Source organism: Rhinolophus hipposideros (assembly GCF_964194185.1).
Source record: "Rhinolophus hipposideros genome assembly, chromosome: 8".
Taxonomy (NCBI): domain Eukaryota; kingdom Metazoa; phylum Chordata; class Mammalia; order Chiroptera; family Rhinolophidae; genus Rhinolophus; species Rhinolophus hipposideros.
Window position 1 is genome coordinate 31,146,801 of NC_138054.1, and position 25,739 is coordinate 31,172,539.

Consider the following 25,739-nt stretch of genomic DNA (forward strand, 5'->3'; position numbering starts at 1 on the left):
ACTGACTGCTTTTTAAGTTTTAAGGGCGTGTTTTCAAGCTGATAGCACAAATCAATGCAGGGTTTTTCATAAGCTCATGTAGAAAGCTGCTGAATCCCACTCTTCTGAAAGGACTGTAGTGACATAATAGAATGTTATTTATTTTTCCACTTTGTAAATGAAAACTTGCTTGTTTGCTGTTCGGTTTTCCCTTTAGTTTCTAGTCCCGTCTGGCAGAAGAGCCTGTACATAGAATGGATTCCTGTCCTTCACTTACCTCTGGTCCTACAAACTGTCTCCTGCTAAGTAGAATTTTCTCAGGACAAAAACGTCAGGCAAGCTGAATTACATTTTTCAACCAGAAAATGCTAGCATGCAGATGAAAAGGTCAATACTACCACATGTGGCCAACCAACTGAAAACGTTTCTGTTGAAATAGCCCAGTCATTATATCTTCATTCATTCATTCCACTATTTTGAAAAAAAAATGTTTTTTCTACTAAAGGGATACAGCTTTTTTTTACCTAAACAGCCACTAGAAATTCTGGTCAATGACACAGTCTTTTCCCAGTGAGAAATAGTTTCAGATTTCGGATTTTTGTTTTGACCGTTTGCGTGGGCATACTAAGGCAATTCAGGAAGTAGATGGTTGCAGCAAGGTGTCCTTTGGATCATCTGTGAATCAATCAAAGTGAGACATATCTCATTTATCTTCGTATCTCAGGTATCCAGTTCAGTGCCCTGCATAGAGCAAGTACTCAATAAAGGTCTGTTTTGTGAATAAATAATGAAGACTTTCCTGTCTGGCTTCCAACAGAAGGTGATAAAAGAATCAGGAAATTATTTACATATTCCTTAAGGGAAATGGGCCTTTTTGGTCTTCAATGATGATTCAGGTTGGATTTCTAAGGTCTCTCCCAGACTTATGATTCTACAATTCTTTTCAACATTTCATTAGAAGTGAGTTGGAACATTTCTAAGCCTTTTCATGGAAAATGCATTCTTGAGCTTGATACTAAACATCTATGAACAAGACCCAGAAAATTATAGAGAGGTCTTCTCTCATATTAGGTTTTCAGTCATCTCAACATTATCTGAGTCTAACTGTCTGAAGCCAAATAAGATGTATTGTTTGAGTGTGAAGTGATAACTCCTAAAAAACATCTGAATTCTAGAACCTTAGTAAAGATAATGTGAAGTCATTATTCGTCACTTGCAAGCCTAGACTTATCTTTGAGGGTTTGTCTGTTAGGATTTCAGTCTTGTCAGATTTTATGAACTTAGTAGGAATGCTTCAAAAAGGCTGTGAAATATAGCACTGATTAATTAAGCTACATATTTTTCTTTTGCATCTTTCACAGTTCTTTAAAGAAACCACCAAAGATGATGATTGACACAGAATATTGTAAAAAGTCACATGAGTGGGGTACTTGTAGATAAGAACAGAGAAATAAAACATGGGATCTCATAGTCTTGCAGATAATTCCCAAATACATCTGTTCTGTGGGCTGACCATGCCTCTTCATGCTCACCAATGTTTTCTTCTCTCTTTCTTGCTATTCTTTACTTTTCCCCCCCCCATTTTTATATGATTAGGTCAGTGGACTATAAGTACCTGCCTGTTACGAATGTTTTAGACCAGTATTTCTCAAACTTTAATGTGTGTACTTCGCTAAAGTGCAGATTCTGACTTAATAGCCCAGGAGTAATGGGGTGGGGTGGAATTCCGCATTTCTGACAAGCTCCCAAATGATGCCATTGCTGAGGTCTGCACTTTTGAGTCCTGGGCTTTAGGTTAGAGCAACTGTACTTGTTGCAAGTTTGAGTAACCTGGAGGAGTTTTAAAAATCCTGGTGCATAGCCTGTACCCAAGACCAATTAAATCAGAGTCATTGAAGGTAAATCCAAGCAATGGCACGCTGTTATATGTTTAACAATTAGCTCTTCCAGGAAAAACAACACACCTTGATCTGTAGCCAATTGCTATGGTGTAAATACTCCCATCATTTTGGGTAACAAACATGATGCCACTGAAGATGGAATTGGCAAGATTTGCTAATATTCAGCCTGCAAGCCAGTACAAGTGGGCCTCAGTACACCACTGGACCCAGGAGCTGCATTTTTATAGATCCCCAAGTGGGTGAGCCATAAATGTGATTCCAATGTGAGGCCAAAATGGAGAACTGCTGTTTTAAAGTTAAACCATTTCTATTATTTATAGATACAAATGTTTCTGATTCTTCACTCAGCCTTGGTGCCTTAGAGTTTTGTATCTGCCTTCTACTCTCCTACCTCATCAGCAGAATTTCATTCTTGAAACCATCTTAGAACCTGCCCCAATGTCCCACTATTTCTAGCACAATATTTGGTTAAGGGCAGTAGTCCCCCTTATCCACAGCGGATACATTCCAAGACCCCCAGTAGATGCCTGAAACTGCAATGGAACTGAACTCTATTTATACTAAGTTTTTTTCCTATACATACATACCTATAATAAAGTTTAATTTATAAATTAGGCACAGTAAAAGATTAACAACAATAACCAATAATAAAATAGAAGAACCATAACAATATAATGTAATAAATGTTATGTGAATGTGGTCTCTATCTCAAAATATCTTATTGTATCGTACTCACCTTTTTACTTTATAGCTTCTCTTTGGTATATCCAAATTGCTAGCATCACTACTCTTGTGCTTTGGGGCCATTATTAAGTCAAATAAGGGTTACTTGAACACAAGCATTGTAATACCACAATAGTTGATCTGATAACCAAAATGGCTAGTAAGTGTCTAATGGGAGGGGACAGTATGTATACAGCATGGAAATGCTGGTGATCTGTGTCCTGGGCGGGAAGGATCAGGATGATGTGAGATTTCATCATGCTACTCAGAACAGCATGAAATGTAAAACTTATGAATTGTTTATTTCTGGAATTTTTCATTTAATATTTTCAGATTGTGCTTGACCATGGGTAACTAAAACCATGCAAAGCAAAACTGTGGATAAGGGGGGTAGACTGTATTTATGGATTTCTACTTAACTTTATACCTGGAGCCTAGTTCCACTCAGTCCCACCCCACCAGCATGAGTATTATTCCATTCAACCCTACTTGCTTTTGTGTAAGAAAATAGAATGGCAGCAGCCATGTTGTTTTGAAATCCAAATTGAAAAAATTTCCAGAGTCAAAGTCAAGTCCTCAGGAATAGTGGCAGCAATCTCCTTCCAAGTTTAACATTCAGCAACTCCATTCGCTTCACTCAAGTAGCATGTGGATGAGGGAATGAATTTCCTGAGGATTCAACTTCTGGCTCTGCAGTTGATTGTTCAATGACCCCAGGCAAACAACTTATCTTTTCAGAGCTTCAGTTTCCTCATGAAAAAATGCACAAATAAATATTGTACTTCATAGGATTGTTGTAAGAATTAAAATAGGCATATAAAGACATCGCCACAGTACCTGGCACAGAGTGGGTATTCAATAAATATTAATTATTACTACAACTGTGACTACAGGATTCAAGGCTGGCTAACAGCTCGTCAACTCAAGGACACCTCCAGCCCTGGAAATACCCATATTGTCTCCACAGTACAGCACCGTATATTTTTGTCTTTTATCTAATACTGGCTCATAACGTCAACTTTCCTTTCTTAACTTCCTCACTCCCCTTTTAAGAATTGAAACAAAATAGAATCTGACATGCTTCTTTTAGACTTCCCAGTACAGAAGCCTTCGTGTGTGTGTGTGTGTGTGTGTGTGTGTGTGTGTGTGTATGTGAAGGTGAATGAGAATGAAGGAGAAAGAACTAAATTTCAATTTCTTTGTTATAATCAGAAAGAAGCCTTGGTTTCAATGTCCATCTGTGGTTCCCAGGGTTATTCAGGACACCATGAAGACTATTTAAAGGACAGAAAGAACATTTGTACTCAGGAAGAGGTTAACTAAGTGAAGAATTGATGTTTAGTAGACAAGAAGTGTGGACTTCCCACATGGAAGCATTTCCCGTTTACTCCCTTAAACAGAAAGCCACTTCTTTTGAATTGTAGGCTGTCACTTTTCTTTTGAAATACATCCTTGCTTCATGATTTATGATTATTATGCACAAGAAAAGGTTTGTTCCACAGAAAAGTACAGCATATTTGTTATGAGTGATACAATACATTGGTCATGGCAGTTCAATTTTGTGAAGGATTACATATTTCATTTTACAAAGAAGTAAATTTCAACCTTTGGCAAATGGCACCTGTTTTATCAAAGAATATAAAATAAATCTCTTAGGTAAAGGGATTTTCTCTTTCAAAGCCTGCTTAAATTTCACATCCTCCAGACCCCTGTCTCCCACCAAAACAAACAAACAAAAATCCTCAAACATGTTTTGGGAGTCTATTATGTGCCAGATATCATGTTGGGTTTTCTTACATAAATCACCTACAGTCAAAACTAATTGCTCTCTATTCTCCCATTACATTTCCCCCCCCCCTCATTGTTTGGAGTGTGAATAACCTGGGGAAAGGGAGATCGAAAAAAGACACTGCTTAGATCCAGGTGAAATATGAGTGTCTGACCTAAGGCCAGGGGAATGGAGAAAAGGGACAGATGAAAGACTTGGAATTAGTGAAGCTTCAGGTTTGAGTAGATGTGGAAGAAAAGGGAAGGGTGGAATTAGGAATGAGCTCCAGCTTTTAGCTTGGGTGATTCAAAACTGAGAAGATAGAGCAGGTTGGGGGCCGGGGGTGTCATGAAACTATTGACTTCAGATAAAAATAAAAGAAGCTGATTATTTTTCACTAAAATGATAAAAATGAATACTTCAGGAAAAGGATTTACAAACCATTGATGTTTGATGAATAATGCACCTTCAATGCCTTTTAATTAAACCATCAATTACCTGGATTGACTAAGGATGGAGAATTAGATATGCCCAAGTTTGTCCAGAAAAAACATATAATACCCTAATGCTTCATTCAGCCTGGAGCTAACAGGTTTTCTTCACTACATATTTTTTGAGCACTTTCTCTACGGCAAGCCCTATTCTAGGTGTTAATCCTACGCAGATGAAAGGGACTCACTGCTTGTCCTGGTGAAACTCCTCAGTCTGGAGAGACAGATGTACAAATGATAAAATGTGATAAATCCTATGTTAGAGATATATATTAGGTAGGGGCAAGGTACCCTTCTATCCAGGCCACATGGTGCCACACCCACCACTGGACCTATTCGTAACGTGAAAGATCTGATCCTTGATCATTGTCACCTCCATGCCCCATTATAGTAATGTAAGAGAGAAGCTGAGAAGAATTAAGCTTTGCAGTGAGACAATTCTGTTTCAAACCCAGATCCACACTAATTACCTGTGTAAACTTGAGCACGGTAATCTAGCCTTAGAAACTTCAGTTTCCGCATTTGTAAATGGGGATGACTGCTACATCATCAGGTTGTTGTGAAAATAAAACTGATTAAGATATGTTAAGTGGATGTCATAGAGTAGGCATTCAAGAAATGTTAACTTTGAGACTGTATTCTCATTAATGCTTATGTAGTACCATCCAGAAGGGATGAGATTCTATGGATGAATATTTCAGAATACCCTAAAAACTCCTTAATGTAGGATAAGCTAAAGTGAACTAAATCCAGAACATTGGGTCCTAGCAGCGTATCTGTCTCCAGTAAGTAGTTTAACCTTGGGCACTGTCTACTGATCCATTATTTAACTCCAAGCCTAGACATTTATTTTTCCAGGCCCCAGAAACTCTCCTGTTAAAAGGAGATACCTCATACTTGTCATAATATAATACTTTTTAAATTTTACTTGATTATGTTATTTAATAATTTAATTTTTAGTGTTATCTAAGTTGAACATGTAAGTTGAAAAGACTAATAATTCTATTAGTCTTATAAGGGAAAAATTTGTCCCCTCTCCACCCCCACTTTCAATTTAAGTGAACTGCTTTCAACACTTGTCTGTTTCTTTGGGAATGTACCTCCACATACCTAAATAACATCCTTACAGTAAAATTTTTGATTACTTTTAAAGTTTTAGTTATTATTTATTAACTTTTCACTATAGGAAAGAAGGATTTAACACTTCTGTTGTAGACACACACACACACACACACACACACACACACACACACACACACCCCTCCTCTTCCACTCTTCCTATATAGTAGATCATAAATTTTGGTTAGATATTCAAATTTTGCATTGCTATTTACAGTTAAGTCAGATAATGAATATGATTACAAACAATTGCATTTCTTTCCTTATGCATTTTTTCTTTGTTTCCATGAAGGTAATAATTTCATTGCTTTTATTAATTTCCTGTCATTTGGCTAGTTTTCTTCCTAGTGTCACTAACAAATTCATACCCAAATTTTTACCAAAAAAAAGTATAAATATCACTTAACTACATTTCAACACATCTGTTAACCTCTCATTTCCTGGAAGACATTTCCCCTGGAGTGCTCTATGCTCTTATTCCAAACTGGGTTAGTTAGTGTCCTCTAGACCTACTATGCAGCCAAATTCCTGGGATGTCATCTCTTTTTACCATCAGCCTGGGATAGTCTTCCCTTCACTCTGGTAAGGGATTCTGTATTTTTTGGATTCCTTCTTTCTTCTTGTTTTACTCCCTGATTTTAGAGAAGCAGATTCTTCAGCAGTGTTTTATAAAAAGGGAAGGATAGCTTTTGTTTTCGAGACATTGCATAGCTGAAAATATCTTTATTCTACTCTTACATTTGTTTGATAGTTTGACTTGGTATAGAATTACAGGTCAGAAATACTTTAAAGCTTTGCTCCATATCTTTCAGCTTCCAGTTTTGCTGTTACAGTCATATATTACTCTGATTTTTCATCATTCTTAAGGGAACTGTTGTTTTATTATTTCTTTTTGTCACTGTAAACTTTAAACATGTGCTCTTTAACTCTAGTGTCTTGAAATTTCACAGTTATGTGTTTTGATGTAGGTCTATTTTCATTTATTGTTTGGGATTGTAAGTGGACACTTTCAAACCGGAAACTCATCTTTCTATTCTTAAATAGTTAAAATAATTTTATTTAAATACTATTTTCACAGTCAGTTTGTCTTACTACTTATTACAATACCGCTTGACACCATTTTAAGTGGATGTAAAGGCTGAAGTTAGGAGAGTCAATTCTCAATAAATTTTGAGATATTAAATTTTCTGCGACAAGTTTCTTTAACCTGTTATAAAACAAGGTCTTTATTAAATAAACTAAAGCTCCCTGGCTCCCTGGTTTAGGATGTGTAATGAATAAGGTCTATCCTGTTTTCTAACATAGATATGTAAACAGGAAATCCCTTTTCAACTAAACAAAATGGAGGACATGCATGAATAGCTTAAATGTCTCCCAAGTGAGAAAAGAATGTCCAGTAACAAAGTGTCATGGGATTTATTTCTCAGTTCCTTGATACAATATTCCATTTTAGCAAAGAATGGGCATCAATCACTCTTAGAGGAATGATTAAATTTGCATTTGGAACACTGGTAAATGTAATTTGTCCAGGAGGTGCATTAATATAACCCTTGGAAAAATGTTGGTATTTACTTTATAAATCATTTGTTAATGCCAGTTTTCATCATTCTGTCTGGAACTGTAAAAGAAAAAAGTCTAATATAAGGAAAAAGATGAATTAAAGATTAGTACATCTAGCATATGCTCTCACTAATTATGTTATGAAGTCAGCTATTATATGGAAACTCAACCTCATTTATTGAACATCTTTATGAAACTATCAATTCCATAGAGAAATTTATGTACACACCCTTATTTTCATTTTACCTACTTTTTAATGAAAATTTTCCTCAAAGGTATTATTTATTTGACTAACTTAACCCAAGACCATACTTTTAACAGATTCTGCTCAATATTTATTTATTCCTTCACTTACTTAGTCAACAAGTATTATATAAATTTTTCTTGGTGAGTCAGGATTATCATTCCACTTAAGACAGTTTTGCCCTCAGGCGTGGCGTCACGAAGCTGTGTAGTGCAATTGGCCCTAAATTCAATACTTTGAGAATATTATGATTCTTTTTCTTTTTTTTTAAATCTCCTGTGACTCAGAAAGGAATAGTAAAATAACCCAATAGGGGGAAAAACATGAAACAGGCATTTCACAGAAAAAGAATAACAGATGGCTCATAAACATATGAAAGGATTCTCAATGTTTTGGTGATCAGAAAAATGCAAATGAAAACCACAATAAGTTACCACTGTACACCACCACTATAAGAAATGTGACAAACCAAGTGTTAGTGAGGATAGGGAGATATAGAACTCTTTTACGTTGCTAGCAGAGGTATAAATTTATGTAACCCTCTAGAAAACAATTTGACATTACCCAATAACATTGAATATGTAAATACTCACAATCCAGGAATTCCATGCCTAGGTGTGAACCCTAGAGAAAAATCTTATATACATGTATAAGATGTATGTAAGAATGTTTCTGGCAATATAGTTTATAATGAAGAACTGAAATAAAACTAAATATGCTTGTGCTGTGGAAGAGATAGATGAATTGTGGTGTACTATACACTGAAATACCATCCAGCAGTGAAAATTAGTGTGCCTTAATATGGATGAATATTATAAACAATGTTGAGAAAAAAGGAAGTTTCAGAAGAATACATACAAGCGTTATTTGATTTATATAAAGTTTCAAAGTTGGCTAGACTAAACATATATTTTGTAGGGATATATGAAAGTTGGTTTAACTATGAAGAAATGCAAATAAATTATTAAAAATTATCCAAAGAGTACTTACATAGGAGGGACGGAGAGAGGTAAGGAGTGTGGTTACTGAAGGACACATAGACGGATTCAAAGGAATGGTAATCTATTTCCTCAGTATCATTTCACTCAACCAATGTTTAATAAATGTCTATTACATGTCACACTGCTACAGTACGTGGGATATGAGAACCCTTCTTGGAGAATATGAAGTGTGACAACTAAGTTCGGGAACTTGTTGAAACGATGTTGCTAACTTTTTTGATATCAGAGAATTATTAATTATGAATTTGCACCAACTGGACAAACAGTTAACCAAATTTACTATTTGGAAATTTTGAAAAGGCTGCGTGAAAAAGTTAGACGGCCTGAACTTTTCGCCAACAATTCATGGCTCTTGCATCACGACAATGCACCAGCTCACACAGCACTGTCTGTGAGGGAGTTTTCAGCCAGTAAACAAATAACTGTATTGGAACATCCTCCCTACTCACCTGATCTGGCCCCCAATGACTTCTTTACCCAAAGATAAAGGAAATGTTGAAAGGAAGACATCAAGTGTTAATACGACAGCTCTCATAGCCATTATAGAAAGAGTTCCAAAATTGCTTTGAAGGGTGGACTAGGCACTGGCATGGGTGCATAGCTTCCCCAGGGGAGTATTTCAAAGGTGACCATAGTGATATTCAGCAATGAAGTATGTAGCACTTTTTCTAGGATGAGTTTGCGAACTTAATTGCTGACTTCGTATATTCTACAAGGAAAGAAAAAAGTAAACAATGAATTTAACAAATTATTAAATTATTATTGTATTAGAAGGTGATAAATTCTGTGGAAAAAATAAGAAGGTGGAGGGGTTAGACAGATCAGACTGGGTGTATAGGTATCAGGATTAAATGAGATAGTAATGGTGGGCTTCATTGAGAAGGTGATATTTGAGCCAAAACTTGAAGGGAATAAGAGAGTAAGCCACATGGATATCTGGGGAGTAACTTTTTAGGCAAAGGAAATAGCCAGTGCAATGGTCTTTATTTGGCAATATGCGTGGTGTCTTTGTGGAGAAATGGGAAAGGCATTGCAGCTGAAACAGAATAAATAATACGGTCAAAGAGGCTGAGGTGTTAGTAGGGCTTTAAAGGGCATTACATGCTAGGTCAAGGATTGACAAACTTTCTACAAAAGGCCAGATAGTAAATATTTTAGGCTTTATGAGCCAAAGGTTCTCTGTTGCAAATTCTCAACTCTGTTGCTGTAATTTGAAAGCAGCCATAAACAATACGTAACGAATAGACGTGGCTGTATTCCAATAAAACTTAAAAAAAAAAATAGATGGCAAACGGATTTGACCTGTAGGCTATGGTTTGCCAACCCCTGTGCTAGGTGACATGGGGAGCCATTGCAGGTTTTTGAACAGAAGAGTAGGAGGTTCTGGTTCTGACTTAATTATTATAAAGGATCATTGTGGCGGTTGTGTTGAGAATAGATTGTAGGGAGTGCCAATGGTGTAGCAGTAATTCTCTTGCTATAACTGGGCAAGAGATGATAGTGGCTTGAATCTTGATGGCACAATTGAGGTAGAGAGAAGGGGTTCATTTCTCTGTTTTGAAAAGTAGAGGTTACTGGATTTCCTGATAGGTTGATTAGATGTGGGTGTGAGAAAAAGAATCAAGGATGGCTGTAAAGTTTAAAGCCTGAGCATCATTTCAGGATAGGAATGTCTTTTGTGATTATACATTATTTTAAAAATTATATATTATGTTTTACATATTTTTATACTGGTATATTTAACAAATTTTAAGCGAATATGTTGCATACAAATCTAGTGCTTTATTCAGTCGCCTGATTAACCATATTTTACCTTTTTATCCTATTTCACTAAACTGAAAATTCTGTTCCCTCTCCCTCAATTTCATGTTTTCCCCAAGCATATGAGCTGCCAGAAATAGAAGAAACAATCAGAGTGACTTGGACAAGAAGAAACAAAATGTCTATAATAAATAGAAACTTAAGGTTCAAGATTAGATGTCTCTCATGAGCAGTGCAGTTTTTTCACCCACCATTCTCCTGAAACTAGTCCTCTGCTCCTTGAAAGGACATCAATTAGCTCTACAGGAAAGGAGGGAAGGGAAGGAAAGTTGAAGGAGTTGTAGCCATAGTGAGAGAAGAGGATGGAGTAGAGGAAAGAATGAAAACCCACAAGACTGCTGACTCTGTTGAGAGGACACCAAAGCAATGTCTATAACTGATGAGAAGAAATTTTCTGTTATATTAATTTCATTTCTTCCGATGTTATTAAAAGGACAAGAGAGAAGCTTAGAAAAGGGAAGAAAAACAAGATGCATTACTGGGACCCTATGCTGACATTCCTGTAGTATATTCAATAGTGCTTTTGACAGTGGTGGTGAATCCATTTACAGTGAAATGATGTCACAGAGAGAGTCAAAGAATTGGGGTTTTCAGTATCATTCAAAGGAGACCAAAGAGAACAATGTGTGCTACAGAAGTTCAAAAGATTTATACAGATCTTGGAATTTTAAACAAAGGAAACCATGGTTAGGAATGAAAATGATTCTGGCTCTTATAGGAATGTATCATTAATTTAGAAGGAGAAGACAAATGCAGAAGCGAAGAAATGAAGGTTGTGGGGGGGAATAATAGAATTACCCGGGCCGTTTGTTCACATTGGTGCTTTGGTGTTCTTGTGTGGGCTGTTTCTAAATTCCAGTACCTCCTGAGGCTCCTGAGGCTGAGAGCAGAGAGAATGTTTAGGAACTGTATCTGGTCTAGAACAGGCCTTCCAAGCCCCTCTCACATTCCATCTCATAAATCAACCTCATCCACTCTTGCGTTCTGAAAGTCAAAGTTCACCCTGGGCTGAGATTCCAGGCCAAACCTAGGTCTGAGGGTAAATAAAGATGTTTTTCCCTAATACATCTGAGACAAAGAGTGATACCAGGGTAGAACATTCAAATTAAGCCAGAAAATACACTTGAGAACCCAGAGAAGAAAGCCTCCGAGGAAACATCAGTAAGAGTCCTAATCTGGGATGCGGGATGAGTACAGAGAGAGCCAAGACTTCAGAACTGGATTGATGAGAGTGAGCACAATTAGATCAGGATCATAAGGGAGGTGAGAGTGGGAGCTGAGAGGCTGTTGAACATCTGTTAGCATTTGCAGTTTGATTTTATGGTTTTGTGTGGGTGTGTTAGCCTGGCTTAAAAGTATCAGGGGTGGGGCAGCCACTTGGCACACACTAGAACCACATGGACCTCCAGGGGTGGAGTTGAGAGACAAGGCTGGAAGAGTTCTCGTGGAACTACTTCTTGAGACTGTGCACCAGGAGCAGGTGAAGACATTTGAAAACAGGAGAAAATGGGTATTTGGTGTAATTTTATTAATATGGGCATTGTGTTCCAACTTCTCCACTTACTAGTTGTGTGAATTTGTGCAAATGTAAAACTTCTGAGCCTAAATTTCCTCATCTTTAGAACTGAGATTACAGTACCCAATTCATATTTATTTACATGGTTACTTATAATATTACGTATAAGTATATATGAAGTATATATATGAATTGGCTTGCATAGGGCTTGGTATATATTAGATGTTCAATAATGGTAGTTCCTCTCTTCTTATTATCATTATTTTCCTTGAACAGATTAGTCAGTAACTGATTATTTATTGAGAGGTACAATTTGTATACAAATGTAATATAAACTATGCTTCAATTAATAATAATGTATTACTAGTAATGCATTAATTGTAACAAATGTACCACTAGTGCCAGATGTTAATAATAGGAGAAATTGTATGGTAAGGGGAAGAGCAAGTATATGGGAACTCTATACTTTCCACTCATTTTTCTATAAACTTAAAACTGCTGTAAAAAAAAAAAGCCTATTAATTTTTTAAAAAATATGAGTCAGTGTAGATGAAAATAAAGAAGTGAAAGATATGGTCTCTGCTTTCTAGAATTTTACAGTTTAGTTGAAATCACAGATACACAAAAGGGAAAAGCCGGTTTGTAGGTGCAAGGAATACCTTTTAAAGAGTTTCAGCCAGCTGTTTCTCAACAGCAGTACGGTTAACATTTTGGATCCGATAATTCTATGTTGCCAGGGCTGTCCAATGCATTGTAAAGAGTTTACAACATGTGTCCAGATTTTTCCACGTGTCTCCTGGGAGGCAAAATAGTTCCTGGATGATCATCATTTAGTTATATAAGAAATTCTCTTTTCATCCCCTCCTCCTATTGATCCATCAGCAAGTCCTATATTATCTCCCCCTTGCTTACCTTGTATTTTAGTTTCTTCCGTGAGATGTACTATGAGATACACCCTCTAGCACTACAAAGCCACCATCATCTCTTGTCTAAACTGCAGCAACCAAAGGCTAAATCATCCTACCTAATTTTTCTGCTCGTACACTATCTCCTTAAATCCATTCTCCTAATAGGATCCAGTGGTCATTTAAAAACGTAAATCCAAAGAATATTATCCCCCTGTTTAAAATTCCTTTGTGTATAGATTCTTGACTTAGGCTGCATGTTGGATTCCTAATGGAAGCCTAAAAACAAATTCTGATGCCTGTGATCCATTCCCAAAAATTCTGATGTAATTGGGCATCAGGAAGGTTTTCTGAGTTTTAATCTTGATAGTTTACACTGACCTATCTTTTAGTTCATTGATTCTCTGTTCACCTTTATCTAATAGGCTATTAAATCCATGTATTGAATTCTCAATTTCAGTTATATCATCTCAGTTCTAGAATTTGATTCTTCTTTGTCTTTTATTTCTTGAATGTATTAATCATAGATATTACAGATATTCAGTAGGTACTGAAACCGTAGTAGGTCATCTGTTTTTATTTTCTTTTGATTTTTAATATTTTGGTTGCTTTTTTTAACTAAGTGAAAGACATTCTGTATTAAAAATTATAATCTCTGATGGTGTTATTTTCCTCCAAAGAGGGTTAACATATCATCTGGCCAACATACATAGCCAGAAGATCACAGTGATCCCAGCAAGGCTGATTTTAGGCTTGTTAGAGTTGACCTATTTCAGTTTTGCCCTCACTCTTGGGTATATCCCTCATTCCTAGAGGGTAGCCATTCTGTGGTTTATGTAACTCCAAGGTATTTACATAGGACTCAGCACCTTGCTGGGGAACTCCACGCTCCATCTCCCCAGCACTATGTGGCTGCTGAGGTCTGTGCTCAGCAATTTGGCCTTATCTGATGCTTTTTACTAAATTTCTTAGAGCCTTATCCTCTTCATGCACAGGTTAGCAATTTTCCAGTACTTTCAGGGGGAACTACACAAGACATTTAGGTTTACTTTCTTATAGTTCTCACCTCTCCGGGATTTTTGCCTTTCGAGAAAAAACCCAGTGTGAAAGTGAAGCTGTGATTCCCTTCTTTCAGGAGCCATACTCCTTCAAGTCCTACTGGAGGTGGTGCTCTCCAGTGACTTCACATGGTTGTTGTGTGTGCTTGGTTTCACTTCTAACATTATTTTCAATGGAAGGATCACTCCAATTCAATTTACCCTATCGTGTCTGATACCAGACATCCTGACATTGAGATTTTTCAAAGCTTTGCAGGGGATTCGGAAGTACAGCCAAGCTTGAGAACCACTGCTGGTGGTTTACCATTGGATTTAGATAAAACAGTTTGAAACTTGGCCTGTAAGTCCTAGAAACCTCAGGGACTTCTCTGCCTTATTCACTGCTATACCCAAGTCATCTAGAACACTATCTGGCACATAATCAGTTGAATTGGTTAATCAACACTATAAATATTAATAAAAAATACCACAATATATGGTGATGGAAGGAGAACTGACTCTGGGTGGTGAACACACAATGGGATTTATAGATGATGTCATACAGAATTGTACACCTGAAATCTATGCAATTTTACGAACAATTGTCACCCCAGTAAATTAAAAAAAATATATCACAAAGAAATATCCCATTTTAAGGACAAATGGAAGGCCTAAAAATGTAAACAGTAACAGTTTGGGGAAATGAAAAGAGGACAGTAGCCTACTAATAAAAAGCTTTTGAAATAAGAAATTACTTAATGAATCATCTCTCTATATGAGTCTAAGCTTAAGGGTATTTATTTGACTGAATTAGCTTTAAATGGAAAATGAAGTCAATGGATTATGATGGATAGATTTGATGATGCCATAAAATGTGTGGGTCAGTGTTAAATAATTCAGTTGCAAAAAAGGTCAAAGAGACCTTGCAAAAAAAAAATGTCTTCAGCTAGTGTGAAATAATAGAAAATATATATTGGTCTCTGTTCCCAGTTCCCAGTACAGAGCTCTAAAACCCTTGTAACTTTCCAAGTGATAAGAACACTAGGGGCATATTTTGTTCTAATACTTGGTCTTTGACCCTGGTTTCTGACACTGGGTTTCTGAAACCCTTGTAATTTCCTGGGTAATAGGATGTCTTTTATTCTAATAAGGTGACCCTGGGTGGGCTCCTAAATAGCTCATGGATGAGGGCTGGTCATCAGAAAGAACAAGCCCTGATTAGAAACTTGGAATTTCCAGCCCCGACTCCCATTCCCTTGAGAAAGGCTGAATATGGAGTTAATGATTGATCATGCCTATGTGATGGAGCCTCCATAAAAATCCCCAAAATATGGGGTTTGGAGGGCTTCTTGGTTGGCAAACCTGTTCTCACCATGAGGGGTGAAACACACCCCTCCTCCACAGGGGCAGATGCTCCTGTGCTTGGGACCCTCCCAGGCCTCGCCCCGTGTATCTTTTCATCTGGCTGTTCATGTGTGTCCTTTATCATGTCCTTTAATAAACTGGTAAACGTCAGTTAAGTGTTTCCCTGAGTTCTGTGAACCGCTCTAGCAAATTAATCGAACCTAAGGAGGGGGTCATGGAAACCTCTTATTTGTAGCCACATTACACAGAAATTGTGGGTCACCTGGGGACTTACTACTTGTAATTGGCATCTGAAGAGGGGTGGGACTGAACCTTTAACCTGTGGGATCTGACACTAACTCAGGTAGAGAGTGTTAGAATTTAGTTAAATCATAGGACACCCAGCTGGTGTCATGGAAAATTGCTTGATGTGGGGGAAATCCTCCACATATTTGGTGACTCAAAGTGTCAGAAGTGAAGTATTCTGCGTGAAAGTAAAAGGAAAAAACATACCGTATTTCCCCCAAGATAAGACCGGGTCTTTTATTAAGTTTTGCTCCAAAAGACGCATTAGGGCTTATGTTCAGGGGATGTCATCCTGAAAAATCATGCTAGGGCTTATTTTCCAGTTAGGTCTTATTTTTGGAGAAACAAGGTAAGAAGTAGATTGGACTGGGGTTTTTCCCTTATAGCTTAGAAGAGTCAGAAACTCTAAAGAACATGGTTGGCAGTTTGAGTTAGAAAAATTGCAGATTAGAGGAACCAGCTGGCCTAGCATTTGAATTTGCTAAAGTGTGAACTCAAATCAAAGCCAGCTGAAACGGTCAAAACAAAACAAAACAAAAACAAAACAAAACAAAATGAAACCTCCTGTGAGGATCTCAGAGTTTAAAGAGATTCAAGGAATATCAGGGAAGCAGCATATTGGTCTCCAAATATCTGAGGCCTGAGTTAGCCCCTTACATTTTTACATCCCTTCTTGGATTCTTGGTACTTGTCAACTGGGGGACTTTTCAGGTTGCTCAAGAAACTGAGTGAGTAGTAACAAGTGAGGCCAGTGAAATGTCTTAGTAGTACCTACTATTTCAGTTAAGGTTGTTCACATTTCTACAGTATGAATCCCTCCTCCTTCTTCCTCCTTGAAATGTTTAGTAAAGTTTTGTATGAGTACTCACATACATATGCAAAATAATCTTAAAAGCCAGAGTGGGGCTGCCTAGTCCTTTGTAGAACTTGTTACTGACACCTCAAAGGTTAAACATTAGGAATAAGAGTGAAGACATCTGGTAGGTAGCGTGGAATTGATACTATTAGAATTTCAACGGTGGTAGATAGGGATTTAATGAAATGAATAGTGGGATTAACTCATGTGGAACTCATGTGTTTTCCTGGGATCCTTGGAGGGAGGGAAGCCTAAGGAAAGGAGGGGGATTTCTGGTTGAAGCCCATAGATGATCCAGCTCTTTATAACCCTCCTCTTTTTAGGATGCCGACACTTCAGGGTTTCTGTCATGGCTGTAATCTATATTGAGTGTATGTCATTAAAATGAGAGCTATTGCCTTGAGAAACCACAGCTCAGCCCACAATGGGCTGAATACATTGCTCTCTCTGAACCTAAAGCCCCTTCTATTAGGGGTACTGCAACAAAGAACCATAAACTGGCAGGCTTCAAATAACAGAAATTTATAGTCTCATAAATTTATAGGCTACGATTCTGAAATCGAGTTGTGGGTAAGTCCATGTTCCCTCTGAAACTGTAGGGGAATCCTTCCTTGTCTCTTCCTAGCTTTTGGTGGTTTGCTGGCACCTTTTGTATCCCTTGGCTTGCAGCTGCATAATTCTAATATCTGCTTTTATTGTCACATGGCATTCTCGTGTGTCTCTGTCTTTACATGACCATCTTCTTATAAGAACACCAGTCCTATTGGATTAGGGGCTCGCCTTACTCAAGCATGACCTCATCTTATCTAAATACATCTGCAGTGATTCTGTTTCCAAACAGGGTCACAGTATGAGGTAATGGGGGTTAGGACTTCCATACTGTGTTTCCCCGAAAATAAGATCTAGCCGGACAATCAACTCTAAAGTGTCTTTTGGATCAAAAATTAACATAAGACCTGGTCTTATTTCACTATAATATAAAACCAGGTCTATAATATAATATAATGCCGGGTCTTATATTAATTTTTGCTCCAAAAGACACATTAGAGCTGATTGTCCGGCTAGGTCTTATTTTCAGAGAAACAGGGTATATCTGTTTTGGAGGGACACAATTCAACCCATAACCACCCTCGTATGGGCAACCACATTAATCACATCAGAGGTAAGAAGAAAAAACTATCTTCTCAGTGATGGAACCTTGTTTATGTTAATAGTTTTCTACTGGGATGGAGACACGTCCCTACATGAAACATACCTCATTTTCTCTGCAGGGCTCCCCACTCCCCTTTTTCCCACAATTGACCCATCTCCATTTAATGATGTACAAAAGAGACATATTACCCAACTGTGTAGTGCAAATCTTTTCTTGACTGAAAGAAAGCTTCTGTTGATATTTATAGGGAGTGATTGACTCAGACTTAATGTTTGTTATCACTTCCAAGGACTCAGGCTTCAGGATGGAAATCTATTCTGAGTGAGCCCAAGAGTAGAAATAAGAAAGTATCTGTCTTTTTTTCTTTTAATCTGCCATTCCAATTTGTCTGCCAAGGTCATGTCTCCCTGTGATAGAAGCCATTCTCACTTCACACAGCAGCCAGTTGACTATGTCGCTGAGGTTATTAGAAAGAGAGATGGGAGCACTACTGCCAGATTTTTTTTTTCCTGGTTGTCTGGAAAAAAGACCACTAAGGTCTTTCTTAGGGCAGAAGGTTTGTCTCCAGAACTCCCTCACATACCCTCATCATGGGTGAATATTTGAAGTTTGAAGAAATGAAAAACAATCATCCAGTTTACAACACTGCTCTTAACCATGATTTCCTCAGGGGCAACAGCCAGCTGTGTATGACATTGTTAGGAACAGCAGAGATATTTACATAACAGTCAGACTTGACTTGCATATGTCTACTCAAATTATATTGGCTGTTCTTAGACAGCTTTAGAAGTTAAAACTATCCCTATTTCTACCCTGAAGCTTGGTACCTCCGTATGATGCAGTGGGAAGAGCACAGGTTCAGGAGTCAGAAGGACATTTGAAGTCAGTTACCTCAAATTCTGGCTGTCAACTTTGGCAACTCCTGAGTCTCAGTTTCCATATTTGTAAAACGTGTGAGTCAAGGTTCTCAGGCTTCAACAGCTGTGCTGTAGAGTGGTTAGGTGAGTGTGTTGAAGCTAGCGGTTCCTAATTCAAATCCTCTAGTCATGTTCCTTCAGTACACCAAGCCTAAATTCCTTCATCTTTAAAATGAGGGGAGATAACAGGACCTATCTCATAGGGTGAAAGAGATCAGTAGAGAAAATGTTTTTTGCCCTCTACAAGTACAAAAGTATAAATCATCCTCTTGTTGATTTTTGTGCATTGACTAAATTACTTTGTTGAAATGATATGAAGCTGAGTGATAGCTCTGGCTCTAAATATGAATATAGATTGCATTCATATATGTGACATGCATGTATGCTGTACTACAGAGAGAGCTATCCCTAGGCTGAAAATGCTATAGAATCATTGCATTCCAGACAGAGAATAGGTGTTTGTTGTCTCTCTGCTTCTCTGCTTTTTATTTCAATTGTCCTGTGTCTCAGAGATGTTGAATAAGGGGCATGCCCTTAACGGAGAGAACCTAACATGTGGAATCTGTTAAGCTCTATCCTGGGTAGGATTTTCTGCAGTCTAACCAAATGTCAAACAGGAGATAAATGCTTTATAAGACATGAGCAGTCCTTCTACCTCTCCTCCCTCCTCCATGCCTGTCCCCCACCTTACCCTATCCCATCACTAACCCAAGCTCAGTTTGAAAGGGGAAATGAGCTAGATAAAGGCTGATCTGGTCTTGGGGGGTCCAGAGGACTGTTCCAGAACCACCTTATCTGAAACACTTCCTGATCCATTCAGAGGGTACTTAGGGAGTCAGATGAGGTTTTCAAACCCCAGAGTGCCTTTGTGGAGTAGATGGACCCTTTCATGAAAATGTGGATTGAGACAGTCCCATGCTGAAACATTCTGTAGACTATACTATGTTGCCCTCTTACCTCTGGACTCTGCCTCCATGTTGGCCTTGCACGACTTCCTCACCTGCCTCCTCCTGTATGCCTGGCCTGTTTTCAGCCCTTGTGCTTAGAGGCACAAATGCCTTTTGTATAGAAAGCTGTAAAAAGGCAGCTCGGGTGTCACTTGTCATTATTTTCGCAAGGAAAATTCTGGCTCTCAAAGAAGCTGTGGCTTTGACAGTTTCCCAGTATTTCTCACAATCACTTTTTCTTCCACAGCTTAATGCTACTCTGCTCTCTTTTCTACCTCACTGTTACATTCATCAGGAACTGTGTTGTCACAGTTCCTTTCTCTATTTTTGATATTTGCTTAGGCTAAAATATCAGACTTGTTCTGGCATGGAGCTGGCCCAAATTAGAGAGAAAAGCAACAGAGTGGCCAGGAATACAATCCCACATCTTCAAACCTCTGCTAATCTGCCAAATTTAACATTTCTATGGGAGTAAACGAGCAGGCTCGCCACTGGTGAGTTTAGAAAGAAAGTTAATTTCCACCTGGATCTATGATCAGATTTCATTTGTGTAATGTGTTTGACTAATGGCTACTGAGCACTTACTGTGTGCCAAGCACTGTACCAGGTGCTGAGGATATAGGTTGAAGCAGGCATCGTCCGTCCCTGCTTCAGTGCTTCAGTCCCCAGGGCTCATTTCCCTTCAGACACTGAGTTGTGAGCATGCCAATTCAACCATGGGAAACCACAGCCCCCAGGCTGTGTTCACAGTTTCATAGACTGAATCCTGAGCATGAGTAACTTAGAGTGTGCCCCATGTTCAGTCCTCCATAGTGAATTGCCAGTCCTTCCAAGGTGGAAAGCAAGACCTCCTGGGATTTCCCAGTGTCTAAGATCATACATGTGTGATAATTCCCCCTGACACCTGTGTGGCACTGTGTAAAGCTTTCTAATTATGCCTCTAAAGTGGTCAGGACAGATGCTGTTACACATTTTACTGATAACAACATTGAAGCTCAGATAGGTGACATGCTTCTTGGGAGCAAGGTCAAGGAACGAGGAAAGAAGTGACCGAGCTAGGATGAGAGCTAAGGTTCTGACAACTTCTCCCCTGTTTTCCTTGTTACAATTTATTTAAACCCTATGTGATAATGGTAGTCTAAAACTATTAATAATATTCTCATACGTGTTTATGATGGATAGGCGGGAAAATACTACTCTAGTCAATAACATACAACTGGTACACTGAAAATAACATTTCTACCTCCAGCCCTCTTTTTAGAACAATGCAAGAACTAATATGAAAAGGGAAGAGGAAAAAGGGAAAAGTGAAATGATATACCTTGGTGGTTAAGAGTCTACTTTGGGCAAGTTCATGAATTTTCTCAATTTCCATTTCTTCACCTGTCAAATAAGAATACTAGTACTTATTTCACATGTAATAAATGCTCAGCAAATAATAGCTATATTTATTACATTCATTATAATTGCAATTATACTAAACAAAATCAAATCTTAAACAACTCTGGCTACTTAGGCATCCTGAGCCTCTGGAGAACACTAAAAGGCAAGTCTGGCCATTCTCAACCAGGGCCTGTCCTTGCTCCTTTTTCCTTTGGAAAGGTGTTTGCCCAGGAAAGTATTGCTTTTGAGGAATTTAGGAAAGAAGAGGAGGGTGTAGGAGATGAAAGAAAAAGAATATTAGCAACAGCTTTACTCCGTCAGGCTGATTTCGTTTTAAAGACACTGTCTTGTCTAATGATGGGTCAGCACAATGGCATGTTTGGATGTTTTCTTTGCAAAAGACATGAATCCCTTTCTACAGATGCAGACACGGAGGTAGAGGCTATGAACGGGCTGAGCTGGGAACGGTGACCTGATGAGAGTGTCAGGGACTGGGTCAGGAGTTCAACCTCAGTCTGCTTCAAGATTCCCCAGGACACGTGCCTTAAATAGAGAAACACACAGCCAGAGTACCAGCGATTGACATTGCACACAACTTAGACTTCCATGGAAACTATAGCTTCCTAAGCCGCACGCATATACCCTAAAGGAATATAAAGTAAGACAAAGCTGAATGGAAATGGGTCCAAATTAATTGTCCTCCGAAATTATTTTGGTTTGGATAACTGAGATGTCAGAAACGCTGCAGACTTTTCAAAAAGCAGTAACTAATTGTTTATGAATAGAGTCTGGATAAGTGGTTTTGCATAGCTTTCCCTAATTAAGGGATCCAAAAAAAGCGGGCGGATTTCGATTCTCCTGATAAGTATTTTTAACCTGCCCTGTGCAGAAGAGGTAAGGATACTGCAGTTTTGAAAGGACCTGACCAAGAGCATTCTCATGCCAAGAACATTTACATGCCACAATTATGTTCTTGTTTGGTCCAGAAGTCCTTCCCCAAGGAGCCACCTACACTATCAGAAGGTCAAGGTTTATTTTGGATTGAATAACAATGAGGCATGTGAGAAGCTTACACATATAACCTTTTCTTCAATGCGGGAACCACAGTCTTTTCCATTTCCTTTTTAAAACTGAAGACTGGGAAACTCATCAAGGAGACAAATTCATTCATTTTAAATGTTATATAACTCAGGATTGTGCGATCAGGAAATGAAATGGAAAAGCCATTTCTGCCATCAGGCTTGTAGCAGTCTGTGGTGGGGTTTTACTCTTTACTCTGTATTGTTGGGGATCTTTAGCCTCCTCTGGCGTTATATGCAAAACCTTTCCTCTGACCACCTGTACTTGCTTATATCATATTGGGACACTTGCAAGGTTATTTCATAATCATTTGTAGAAATCCATAGCCTTTATCAAATTATTTAAAAACTGGTCTAATCACTGACATACATTATTCAGAGCTTGCAAAGCTATACATTTTCAATTATGCTAAAATACTTTCCAAAAGACTCAGACGTGTCTGTTTTCCTGTTTCCTTTCACATCCGTTACTTACAATATGTAGGTACTTCCAGAGGTATTTTCATGCCATATAAGGAAATTATTTATGTGAAGAGACATCCAGTCTAATTAGCCCTAATCCCATTAAATTATGCAGCCATTTCTTTTGTGCCTTATTGTACATACGGTCTAGTGTAATGATAGATGCTTCAGTTGTATAATTTGATTTATTCATAATTTTGATTTCGATTACATTTTCTTAGATAAACGGTTCAAAATTCATGCGTTTTCCACTTTTGTTTCTCATGTTTCCTATTGACCCTGCTCCTCTAACCTCCTTTGTGAGACATGAAAGTCAAAATACATGCATGTAAAATACAACACTGTTCCAATTTGTTTGAATTCTTAAGTGAAAACATTCACTCCAGAGTTCACCATAAAGTGAAGCAAAATCCCCAAATAAGCTTTGGCAATGTAGTCAGCAGGAAATTCCTATGGAAGAAAGAGCAATATCTGTGCCTATGAATGGGACACAGGCCTTTTCAGAGAGGTTGAAGCAGGATTCCTGGAATACAGTAAGTGGTCAATACAGAGGGTACCAAAAATATGTATACACATTTTAGGAAAGGAAAAAAACTATTCAAAATTGTAATACTCAATATATACCAATAACAAAAGATGAATGCAAGTCATGTGTATACATTTTTTGGCACCCCAGTATATGGTATTTTATATTTAAAAAATATTTTGTGGCAATAACGTTTAACATGAGGTCTACCTTCTTAACAAATTTTAAAGTGCATAATACACTATTGTTAACCTTAGGTGCCTGTTGTGTGGCAAATCTCTAGAACTTATTCATCTTATATAACTGAAACTTTTGTTGAACTGAGCCACTCGTGTCACTTGAGGGATCTGACTGGTTACCACAGAGAAAGCAGGTTTGGGGAAAATGAAATGCCTAAAACAAATGCGGAACATTATAGCATGGGAATGTTGGCATCACTCTATGGGTTCACTCTTAAGAAAGGAAAAAAAAGATAATTGGAAAAGAGAGAATTTCAAAAAGTTTTGCATTTGATAGTTAATGTGGACAAAACATATACAGAGATTTGGGTTGTAGTATCTTTAGCATCTTTCCTTTAAAATATTACATTGTTTCAGGAATTGGCACTTACAATACCACTCTGAAGAAGAGAAATATTATTCTCAACTTCAACAAAATGTGCTATTCACCAAAGTTGAACAGGAATGGTCAATATAATAAAAACTCGAGTTTTACTGCTATATTTCTCTTGCCTTCCTCCAGTAAATTTGTATTTGGATGGTTCAATTTTCTAATCTCTCTTGGTCTATCTACTATGCTTTGCTTTTGAAGAATTAGGCAGTGCTAATTAGGAAGAAGGCAACTGTGTCATCACATCCAAAATATAGAAGTTAAGATAGTGATGGTCAAAGAAGTATTAATTAACCAGATTCTCCCTGAGTCTCAGTCAGTCCCTCCCTTTACATGAATGAAGAAAACATCTAGAAGCTTGTAAAGTATGTTCTAGGTCCTTGTGGCATAATTTTATAGGTAACTGAGAGTTAGACTTTGGGAGAATATACCTCTGTTGCTAGTGTTTTTGTCTTTAATTGAAGTATAATTTACCTATAGTAAAGTGAGAAAAATATAAATGTAAAAGTCAAAGAATGATCACAAAACAATCATGTAATTAACATTTTGTTCAAGAAACTGAATAGCTCCAGCTTCCCAGAAACTCATTTTGCACTCTCTCCCTATCACTACCCCCTCTTTCCTCTTCGAAGGTAACTACTATCGCAAATAATAACATTATAGCTTAGTTTTTCCTGGTTTTAAACTTGGTAAGTAGAAACACAGAGTCTATATTATTTTGTGAAAGTGATTTTCCCTCAATGTTATGGATATAAGATTCACCCATGCTGTTTCATGTAGCAGCATTTTGTTAATTTTCATTGCTATGTCATACTCCACTGTGTGAATATAGCAAATTTATTCTTTGTGCTAATGATGGACATTTGGACTATCATTGTTTTTAATTTTTGGCTATTATGAGCAGTCCTGCTAATGAACGTGTTTCATGGTACACATGTGTGTGCATTTCTGTTGGACATATACTTAGGAGTGGAATTGCAAGATGATAGGTTATGCCTACATTCAAATTTAGTAGATAATGTTAAAAAAGCTTTCTAAAGTGATTGTACCAATTTATACTTCCACTAATAGTGGTGAGCTTTCCCATTGCTCCACATCCTTGCCAATACTTTGTGTTATCAATCTTTCTCATTTTACTTATTCTTCTGGGTATTTAGAGGTATTTCATTTTGGTTTGAATTGCATTTTTTTTTGATGAATAGTCACATTGAATACTTTTTCATTTGTTTATTGGTCATGTCCTCTTTCCTGAAGTACCTGTTTAAGTCTCTTCTCCATTTTTCTATTGGATATTCTTACTTTTTCTTATTTATTTACAGAAATTCTTTGTATATTCTGAATATGAACTCTCTATTAGTTATATCTGATATACATATTTTCTTCCACTAAATGACTTACCTTTCATTTTCTTAAAAGTGACTTTTGATGAAAAAAGTTCTTGTTTTCAAAGTTCTCAAAATATTAATCTTTTCCTATATAGTTAGTAGTTTTGGATTCTGCTTTAAAAAAAAAAAATCTTACCCTACCCCAAGGTTATGAAAATGTTGTCCTATATTATCTTCTAGAAGTTTTATTGCTTTGCTTTTTGTACTAGATTGGTAATCCACTAAGAATTTATTTTGTGTATACGGTAAGAGGCCGTAGGTTTCACTATTTTTCCATATTATTATCAATGGACCTAGCATTCTTTATTAAAAATATCATAATTCAACCACTGCTCCATAGTGCTGCTTCATTGTAACCAAGCATTTACATAAGTGTGGGTCTGTTTCTCCATTCTCTATCTTGTTGCATGGACCAATTTGTCTATCCTTGAGCTGTTGGTATTAATACATTATCTCAATTGCTGTGGTTTTATACTAACTCTTGATAACTGAAAGAGTAAGTCTTCTTCATACTTTGTCATGTTCCCAGAGTGTCTTTACCATTCTTAGTCATTTGCATATTTGTATGCATTTTATAAGTAGCTTTTTTATTACACACACATGCACACACACACACACAAGCTCTGAGATTTTATAAGTGATTGCATTGATTCTTTACTTTCATTAAGGAAAAAGTAATATCTTTAAAATAGTCTTCGAATTGATGA